Here is an 11,198-nt window from a genome sequence, read left to right on the forward strand (position 1 = left end):
AGCTTTAAAGGAGCAGACAATGAAGTGTCAAAATGAAAATTCACAAGTCATAAAGTTTGTATACTCTGAATACAAACATTATGTCATGCTTTAATTAAGTTCACAGATGTGTTTACATGTCTTTGATTTCAAGTTTCGGGTGCAAGATCTAAACAGTTAAATGCATCGTTAAATGTACTGTAATATCTCCTCTCTCTTGATTTCTGTCATTTACACACTTACACGTAGGTGTTTTATGAATTTAAGTTTCATTCCCACTGATATAATGGCCTATATAAAAATTTTGCTATATCATGGATTATTTTATTAGTAGCTTACCCTAACAGTGGTAGAACACTGATGTGTTACAGTAACATTTTGCTTTTAACTCCCTCAAATTAATTATGTCATGTGTCATGTTGTCATATCAACTGAGCCTCTCCTCCAGTAAACTGGTGAATGGAAAATTGGACTCACAGCACTCAAAAGGAACGCCAACTTCATTTCCCACTGGAATGAGCATGAGAATCTAGTTAGCTAAGTTTCATTGTAACCACAGGCAACCAACCAAGAAAAGTTTGGGAAAGGAACAAACCAAAACCACATTTTGTAAGATTAAGTGCTTTTATGCAATATTCAAAAACTCCAGCTTCCCGCTCAAGAACAAAAAACTGAAAGTAAAACTGATTGTTAATTAAACAAGTACACATTAAAACACAACAGCATTCACATACAGATTTTTTTTATATACATAACATAATATTAATTATATGTTGTTGTTTTTGGGGTAACCTTGTTAGCATATATATGTTTGTGTGAAATATAAACATGGGTTTCAATATAGTCTCATGGATTTTACAAAGACATTGTCCTCATGTTTCTCAATCAAGCAAATTATATTTCCAGTATTTGGTTGCAACATTCACTATGACAATCCACCACTAACATATCTAAATTCCATAAATGTTTTCTCTCTTTACCAGAAAGTACAATTCAACTGACTTGATGTGGATGTTTTTTTTTTTTTTTTTTGTAAATTTTTCAATTTTAATCATTAAAAGATCATTAAAAGATCATAAAAATCATTAAAATAAGTTTTATAGCTTTGAAATACTTATTTAATTCTATATATAGAAATTTGATATTTTAATAATCTAAGTCTAATTGGAGTAACAGTCTTAATGTGCTGTTTTAAAACGACTCATTAATCATAATTGTGTTATGGGGTTGGGCTTTTCTCACTTGACCTTTTCATTTGACCCTACGTTAAATCGCAGCACTATTTTATTCTGTTGTCATGGAGTTCAAACAAACAGTCAGAAAATATTGAAATATTTTGTTTGTGGTCATTATGACTAATAATAACTGATAAACTACAGCTGAAGTGTGGGCGAAAGACACCAGATGTGACTGAGGAGAACCTTATCGAACACAAATGTGGGAGCATCTTGTCGTTGAAAAAGGGAGATATCTTAGAAATCCTGAAAGTAAAACTGATGCATCTTTTCCCAGAAACATGAAATCAGTATATCAGAGCCATTGAAGAGTATAATTCATTTATACATTTACAGGACCAAATATGAACTTAATGAATAAACTGAAAATGCAAAATATGAACCTACACCTACTCTTTGTGTCTATAAGCAAGATTCTGCTGATGTATTTCTATCTGTACTACATTCTGATTGGTCTGAAACTTGCTTAACTTTTGTGCAGTGTCCCTGGAAAATGCCAGCCATGCTGATTAATGCTCTTCAAAGTGTAAATCTTGATTTATGTGGATTTAAGGAACCTATTCTAGACTAAAAAGTGCTGATGAGTGATAAAGTGATAATGAACAGGAAATTATGAAAGTGAAATGCTTTTCAGATGTTCATAGCCTTTATTTAACTTCATAGCCTAGAAAGCTTGAACGTCACCTCTTGCCTCTTTTACTTGCACATATGTTTGCATTTCAGATTGCCCAAATAAGCATCTGGCAGATCGTCCCATTTAATAAAGTTTTCAAGAAGCTTATTTACTATATAACCAAGTCAAGTTTCAAGAGAATGAAGGAGATACCAGGTGATGGGCCGTTACGCAAGTAGAGCTGGACTGGATCAGTATCTGCTCCTTTGTGCAAGGAGGAACAGGAGGAGCACTGCCAGAGCCCTTTCTGATTAAACTGTCAGAATCATGTCAGATTGGGTGGGTGGTCTGGGGAGGAATATACTTGGAGGGCCACAAAGACGTCTTAGCCAACGGTACCCTTACTGCTGTCAGGTAGGAATTAATTCCTCAGGGCCACTGTCAGACCTGACACTGGTGCAGTGGGCCCTGGGTTCCCCCTGATGCATGACAATGAGCATGTAGGCAGTTTCTGGATGATGAAGCCATTGATGCTATTGACTGGCCTTCATAATCCTCAGACCTGAATCCAATTGAGAACCTGGGATGATATGTATCGGAGCATCCACAGCCACCAAGTAACAGCACAGATTGTCCAGGAGCTCACTGATGCCCTGATCTAGGTCTGGCACAAGATCTCCCAGGGTACCATCCATTATTTCATCAGGAGCATGCTTAGATGCTGTTGGAAGTGCATACAGGCATGTGGGGGCCATAAACATATAAGTATATAAGTTACATGTTAACTGAGGTCATGTTTTTTATTTTTTTTTATTAAAATCTTAGAGATGAATTTGTTTTACCAAAGTATTTGCAAATGTTAATGTAATATACTAATATGGAGAATAACAATGACAACATTTGAAGCACAAAGCTCTTGCCAAACAGATAAGGCACAGGATATGACCAATGAGGAGAGAGCGTTGAATTAGGCAAAACATGTCCTGTGTCTCACCCTTGAGCTCCGAGAATCACAAAAATTTATATATCCAGGACTACCAAAACAGCTTGTACTTAAAGAGTGAGCAAAGTGCTTCAGGGGGTAAACAGGAAAGTTGAACCATCCAATAGGACATGCCATGAACTCTTTAACGTTTCCACGAAATTGCATGTTTTTCTAAAGGGGTGTTGGGTGTTTCTGATGGGAAATGTGGAATTTTTTTGAAGGCCAAACAATGACAATGACAATGAGTATTTTGAAGTAGATACAGTATGCTTAGATCTAAATATATGTGTTTTTCAGTTGAGAAATGCGGAGGAGGCATCTTTTATTTAATGCCCCCCAAAATCTATACTTTATATTTTGTATATATTTTTTAATCCAATAGTTAGTTTTGAGTCTACTTTATTTAATTTGACAATATTATTACATCTTTTTATCTGTTTAAGACATCACTGTAACATTAAATATCAGGGCTTTCCTTTACTGGCCAACTAAAACTAGGTTGCTAACAAGAGGCATTTTGTTCAAGGTTACATAACTGAAGACATAACATGAAAAAAACAATTATGTCTGGCAAACCCAAAGACACCAAAACACAGCCTTAAAGGGTGTATACAAAAGAATATAATTAGTCTTCAGATTTCTGAAATGATTCAGAGGCTGAGAGTTGAAAGCCTTGAGAGTCAACACTTGTGTTAACCTGTTTTGTGGCTGCGGTGCCTAGGAATGGAAGCTGTGGTTACAGTCAGAGTACAAACTGTGGTCAGAATCTTCTCCTCATCTGCACGCACATCACAGCCACATTAACTGGTACAAAACACACACACACACACACACACACACACACACACACACACACACACACACACACACACACACACACACACACACACACACACACAAACACACACACACACACACACACACAAAAAAAAACAGTAATATATTAAATGTTCTTGCAACAGTAAAACAGACCAACCCTTTTTGCATTTGCAACTTTCCATTCTGGAATTTTTTCTTCAAATCTCTGAATTTTAGAACTATTTCCAATAACTGGGTTTTTACAATTTGCAAATGCTACAAAATTTGGAAAGAAATGTATACTTTTATACAAATATGCATTAAATTGACCGAAAGTGACATTAAACACTTTTACATTGTAAAGAAAAATTTAATTGCAAATAAATGCTCTTCTTTTGAACTTTCTATTCAAAAAATTATAAAAAATCCTGAAAAAAAAGTATCATGGTTTTAGCTATTTTCAATATTAACAAACAAAAATGTTGTGAAGAAATAGTGAATGAAAAATTAACAATAAAGGAATGTTTCTTATGCACCAAATCTGAATATTAGACTGATTTCTATCAGTATCATGTGACACCGAACACTTAAGTAATAATGAATGATGAAAATTCAGCTTTGTCACCAAAATGAATAAATTACCTCTGAAAATATATTACAATAGAAAAAATTATCATAGTGTTTAAATTGTAATATTTCACAATGTTTCTGTTACTGTATGTTTGATCAAATAAATACAGCCTTGGTGAACATAAGTGACATCTTTCAAAAAACTTAAAAAAATCTTAAATCTTACTTTTTTTTGAAGGGTAGCATAGCTGATGAAATAAATTTACAAACTCAGTATCTGAATTGAGACCAAACGTTTTAATAACAAAACAAAAATGTCATTATGAAGTTTTTATTTGAGTTTAATTACATTCTATTCAACTATATAAGAAATAGTTGAGCATTTGTGAGAAACAGTCACATTCACAAAAATAAACATGCCATTTGTTTAATTCATTGCAATAGTTACAACACTGTAGACTTGTATTCAGAATCAAATCTGCAAAAGTCTCTGGGTGTCTAGGTCATGTATCATTTTTAATTTCTTTGTTTATTTTTACAATATGCATATCAATTTAACTCTTATGCCTTGTTTAGGAAAGTCAGGCAGCTGCAGGCCTCTCAGCTCATGCACACACAAATGTGCACAGATCACAGGATACAGACGCTTACATAACTTCAGCCTGTCTTCACTTGACGAAAACCTTACAGAAACATATCTCCCTGATTTCAAAGCAAACACATCAGACAGACACTGTCCCCAGGAAATTTCATGTAATCAGATTTCTATGGAACTAACAAAGCAGAAAGCATGCAGCATGTGTGTGCATGTGTATGAGCATCTATGACTCAGTGTTTAGCAGTCAGTACAGGAGCTGCTGAATCACGTGTGCTGCTGTTTGTACTCTTACCTTGATACAGCGCCTTTCCCCACAGTCACTGTCTGGGATGGTTCAGGAAGTGTTCATCTGTCTGGAGAAAAATGGTCATTAAGGAGCAACAATATCCCACCGTACACTCATACTGACTTTTGACACGCTTATTTGATTTGCAGTTTGGCTCGGACTGAATCATCAGCAGGTAAGGATGTGTTGTATGAAAATGTGAGTTTGACACTTTTTCCTGTGGCAATTACCATTATTCACTTTACTTACAAAATTAATACTAGCCTGCATAGGGACATAATAATTTGGACTTGTTATTGACACAAAATTCACTATTCAATATGATTTTGCATCACAAGTTTGTGATTCAATTCAAATTTGATTCTGATTCTATTCAAAATCGATTATTTTGGATATATCAGGTACACTATACTGTAGGCTACATGGCAAATTTTCTCAAACAACAACAACAAAAAATTTCTCAACTAATGCTGTAAAATAGGCTACGGTCAGTTGGTACTACATTAATATAATATTGAAGGTTAAAATTAACTGATTTGTATGCAAACACTTAAATTACACTCAATTAAGTTTTTATAATAATGAAGTTATAACTTTATATTCACATGATTATGTTTCTCTACTCCTATTTAAATGGCTGTCATAAAAACGTTTTGAGATTTATTCGAACATAAATTAAATACTGAAGAACAGTAAAATTATAATGGTGCATATTATTTGGCAAAATGCTCCTCTCTGGGGTTTATTTTTACTAGCTGACTAACAGGTTTATCATCACCGACTATGTTTTTTACTAATGAAATGTAGGCTACGTGACAATGTTCGCAAGCTGTTATATTGACGTTTACGAGGTTGAAACACAGAATGAGGAATTACATGGACAAGATACGGATTTCGGTACGTTGTACTCTTTCTTTTAACATAACTTTATATGTTCATTCATGTTTATTTCATGCTGTAACTGGAATTAAAGCAGGGGAAATTATCAGTTCGCGCTGTCGATTCTCTTAAACTGAGGTGCTACAGCGATCTGTCACTCCACACTAAACAGTGCCAAAACTGTATTTATTTTTGTAATATTTTAATAAACTGGACATAATTTGAAATCTGAGACTTTGTTTTATATCAAAAGTAACGAAGCACAAAGCTCATTGCGATTTATTTGATGGGAGGTTCCGTTCATTAACTGAAAACGGGCTAGACTTATCATTTCTCGGGATTTAAGCATATCGTTTCATAAAAATGAGAATCAATAAAAACAGGCAAATCTACATATTTTTACTCAGTCCTAGTAATAATTTCTAATAAGCTAATAATAGCTTATGTACAGTAAAATGTGCATATTATGTAACGAGGAAATATAGGCCTATGTAATGTGTAACACAAAGCAGAAGATACTGTCAACTCACAAACAAAACTTCACATTTATGCATTACTGATGCGTTTATCTTAAATTCAGTAGTATATTCGTCATTAAATGCATGTTTGATGTTTAATATTTAAAAGAATGCGGCCTTGTAAGACCTTATTCAATCTGTTGAAATGCTTGCTCACAGTTTCCCAGTGCTCGGGGAGATGACTCTATGAAACCACAGTGATTCACATGGTCTTTGGTGTGTGTGTGTTCAAGACAGAATGGAAAAAGTGGGACCCTTAAGATTCTGCATACAGAAGACATGCTGTTCTGCAAAAGCCAACATAAAAGAAGAAAAATGTTGAGTTGCTTCGCCAACAACCACACAAACAAACATTTGTATAAGGTCATTACCAAGCACACAGAACACAAAACAATCAACTCTCTTTTCTATAATAATCAGAAGCATGTGAGAATATTCTAGAAAAGGCTAATACAATCAATGGAACAAATCTAAACTAAGTCCATCTAAACAAGCCTAAGAGGAACTCTGTTTTGGGAACCTGACCTTTGAGCAAGATCTCTCCTCACAGTCACCTCACTCTCCCATTTCTATAGTGAGAACAAGAAATAACTCCACTACCACTGGTTATTCCTCATTTAAAATCAGTTTATCTACTGAAATACCTTTGTGACTGTACTTGTAAATAATATTATATAGTACTATACAGAAAGAAAGACATATTGTCTGAGTTTGATTTCATTTTAAATTTGACTCATCAAGGAAGCTTCGCCCTTTCTTCTGTTTTGTTTTTTCTTGTTGACTTTTTTATTGCATCATATACTTATGTAATTACTCGCTATTAATATGTATTCTAAATGAGAGTGCAGTCCCATTTTGCAATTGTGAAACTGAATTCTGTTAGACAGCAGTTGAAAACACCCCTACACATGTGTTTTTCTGTATGTCAATAAATGTGCTTAATCTGTCCAAGATCGTTTGGCTCTTGCCACCTTCCACTGTAACCACATTATAGCTCACAGAAGAAAAAAAAATAAAAATAAAAAATTCAGCCTTAGCATAATGTCAATTCAACTTTTAATCATCACTACCTATGTTTTGGTTAGATTAAAAATAAGCGTAATACAGTCACTCTTGATCCACATTAAATGTGAAATTATTATTACTGCATTAATAAAGTATAGAATTTGCAATGAAGAATGATGCATAAAATAAACATATTCACATTCCATTATGTGTGTGTCTCTGTATGTATGTGTATATACAGGTCCTTCTCAAAAAATTAGCATATTGTGAAAAAGTTCATTATTTTCCATAATGTAATGATAAAAATTAAACTTTCATATATTTTAGATTCATTGCACACCAACTGAAATATTTCAGGTCTTTTATTGTTTTAATACTGATGATTTTGGCATACAGCTCATGAAAACCCAAAATTCCTATCTCAAAAAATTAGCATATCATGAAAAGGTTCTCTAAACAAGTTATTAACCTAATCATCTGAATCAACTAATTAACTCTAAACACCTGCAAAAAATTCCTGAGGCTTTTAAAAACTCCCAGCCTGGTTCATTACTCAAAACCGCAATCATGGGTAAGACTGCCGACCTGACTGCTGTCCAGAAGGCCATCATTGACACCCTCAAGCGAGAGGGTAAGACACAGAAAGAAATTTCTGAACGAATAGGCTGTTCCCAGAGTGCTGTATCAAGGCACCTCAGTGGGAAGTCTGTGGGAAGGAAAAAGTGTGGCAAAAAACGCTGCACAACGAGAAGGAGGTGACCGGACCCTGAGGAAGATTGTGGAGAAGGACCGATTCCAGACCTTGGGGGACCTGCGGAAGCAGTGGACTGAGTCTGGAGTAGAAACATCCAGAGCCACCGTGCACAGGCGTGTGCTTTTGAACCAGAAACAGCGGCAGAAGCGCCTGACCTGGGCTACAGAGAAGCAGCACTGGACTGTTGCTCAGTGGTCCAATGTACTTTTTTCGGATGAAAGCAAATTTTGCATGTCATTCGGAAATCAAGGTGCCAGAGTCTGGAGGAAGACTGGGGAGAAGGAAATGCCAAAATGCCTGAAGTCCAGTGTCAAGTACCCACAGTCAGTGATGGTCTGGGGTGCCATGTCAGCTGCTGGTGTTGATCCACTGTGTTTTATCAAGGGCAGGGTCAATGCAGCTAGCTATCAGGTGATTTTGGAGCACTTCATGCTTCCATCTGCTGAAAAGCTTTATGGAGATGAAGATTTCGTTTTTCAGCACGACCTGGCACCTGCTCACAGTGCCAAAACCACTGGTAAATGGTTTACTGACCATGGTATTACTGTGCTCAATTGGCCTGCCAACTCTCCTGACCTGAACCCCATAGAGAATCTGTGGGATATTGTGAAGAGAAAGTTGAGAGACGCAAGACCCAACACTCTGGATGAGCTTAAGGCCGCTATCGAAGCATCCTGGGCCTCCATAACACCTCAGCAGTGCCACAGGCTGATTGCCTCCATGCCACGCCGCATTGAAGCAGTCATTTCTGCAAAAGGATTCCCGACCAAGTATTGAGTGCATAACTGAACATAATTATTTGAAGGTTGACTTTTTTGTATTAAAAACACTTTTCTTTTATTGGTCGGATGGGATGAAATATGCTAATTTTTTGAGATAGGAATTTTGGGTTTTCATGAGCTGTATGCCAAAATCATCAGTATTAAAACAATAAAAGACCTGAAATATTTCAGTTGGTGTGCAATGAATCTAAAATATATGAAAGTTTAATTTTTATCATTACATTATGGAAAATAATGAACTTTTTCACAATATGCTAATTTTTTGAGAAGGACCTGTATAGTAACCCTGGACCACAAAACCAACAAGTCACAAGTCACAGGGGTATATTTGTAGCAATAGCCACCAATACATTGTATGGGTCAATTTTTCTTTTATGCCAGAAATAGTAAGTAAATCATGTAAAGATCATGTTCCATGAAGATATTTTGTAAATTTAATACTGTAAATATATCAAAACTTAATTTTTGATTAGTAATATGCGTTGCTAAGGACTTCATTTGGACAACTTTAAAAAGGATTTTCTCAATATTTAGATTTTTTTGCACCCTCAGATTCCAGATCTTCAAATAATTGTATCTTGGCCAAAAATTGTCCATACATCAATGGAAAACTTATTTATTCAGCTTTCAGATGACGTATAAATCTCAAAATTGACCCTTATGACTGGTTTTGTGGTCCAGGGTTATATATATATATATATATATATATATATATATATATATATATATATATATATATATATATATATATATATATATATATATATATAGTTTACTTTGAATTTCATTAATATTTCATCAACATGAATTTCAACATTACACATAACTGATTTTGATATCTAAATATATTATAGCTAAAAATAGTCTAAGTAAAACACAACCATGTGTGATGCATAGAAATTTTAAGTCATGACTGTACCTCTGGGACATTGTGGTATACAGGATATTACATCACTTGGAAAACCAGTGGCTTGGACTGAAATTAGAAAAATGTGTAGAGAAGAACAGCAGAGTGGGATAGTACAGAATAGATGAGTAAAAACATCTGGAAGCAGTAGCTACACGCATCTGGGGATTATGCCTAAAAGAATCAGATTTCAAAAAGAATTTAACAATCATTAAATATGATGTTTAATGTAATAATAACACATCTGGAGCGGCGAGAGTCTGTGCTTTAACCTGTGTAGCATTACCTTTTAGTTTTTGGCCATGTGACATAAAAGTTTGAGGTGAACCCCATCACTTTCTTCTGATGAGTCAAGCTTCCATAAAGAACAGAGCGCCGGTGAATAAACAGAATGTGAAAGAATGAGAGCACGAAATTCCTGAACGATGCTGTTGCTGAACCAGTTGAATGAATAATTCGTGGTCTTTCCTTATCTCCCTGGTATACCCCATTTCTGGGATGGCGACATCAGTGAAAGTTACTTACATTGAAAAACCACAGTGACTCAGAATTGAGCTTGGATGGTGTGTCTGCATTGTATCAGTTGTGAGTGTATGCACGCACGGCACATTGGTTAATCGCGATTTCAACAGTCTTCGCTGTTTAAAATTTCCAGTACGTCCATGTTACGCTCGCTCTTGGTCGCGTAGGACGCGCTGCCACCGTGTGGCTGGAGATTTAGTCGCTGTTTTGCACTATTAGCATTAGCTTCGTGAGTTATATAAACAACCGCAGTAATACAGTTGCTTTTCACGGAGCTCCATGGTCGAAATTCTGAATTGTGTATTGCATCAAAACCGGCAGAGTTAACGTTACATAATGAAATATATTTAACACTCATAAATTGCTTAAAAAGAGTGTGTGTGTGTATTTAGAAGGCTCATATGTCAGCGTGAATCAGAATTACGGAAAAGTTAGCGTGGGACATTTCAACGTCCAAATGTTTTTAATACAGGAATGAGTTCAATAGCTTTATATAGTTCAATAGTTTTATTAATAGCTGATATGAGATATTCTTAGTATCAAAATTTCATGGCGTCGCCACGAGGCGCCGTGGCTTAGTTGGTTAAAGCGCCTGTCTAGTAAACAGGAGATCCTGGGTTCGAATCCCAGCGGTGCCTTTTGTCTCTGTGTGGTATAATTATTGAATAAAACTGACCATTCATTGACTATTGTGCTTGTACCTTTGGTTGTGAATCTCTGGTGTTGATGGCAAGTTTTAGATGATGACATGAATTCATCCTTTAAAA

The 11,198-nt window shown here is 35.4% G+C and overlaps 1 long non-coding RNA gene and 1 other non-coding gene across 2 annotated transcripts; both read left to right on the forward strand.

Moving 5' to 3' along the window:
• The first annotated feature begins 5,106 nt into the window (after positions 1-5,106).
• On the forward strand, positions 5,107-6,757 carry LOC122137954. The gene is made up of 3 exons (XR_006155167.1): positions 5,107-5,239; positions 5,872-5,961; positions 6,621-6,757. It is a non-coding gene; the product is annotated as an uncharacterized LOC122137954 (long non-coding RNA).
• A 4,238-nt stretch (positions 6,758-10,995) lies between these two features.
• trnat-agu lies at positions 10,996-11,069 on the forward strand. The gene has a single exon. It is a non-coding gene; the product is annotated as a tRNA-Thr (tRNA).
• Positions 11,070-11,198: the final 129 nt, after the last annotated feature.

This window comes from Cyprinus carpio, chromosome B7 (genome assembly GCF_018340385.1).
Source record: "Cyprinus carpio isolate SPL01 chromosome B7, ASM1834038v1, whole genome shotgun sequence".
NCBI classification, from domain to species: domain Eukaryota; kingdom Metazoa; phylum Chordata; class Actinopteri; order Cypriniformes; family Cyprinidae; genus Cyprinus; species Cyprinus carpio.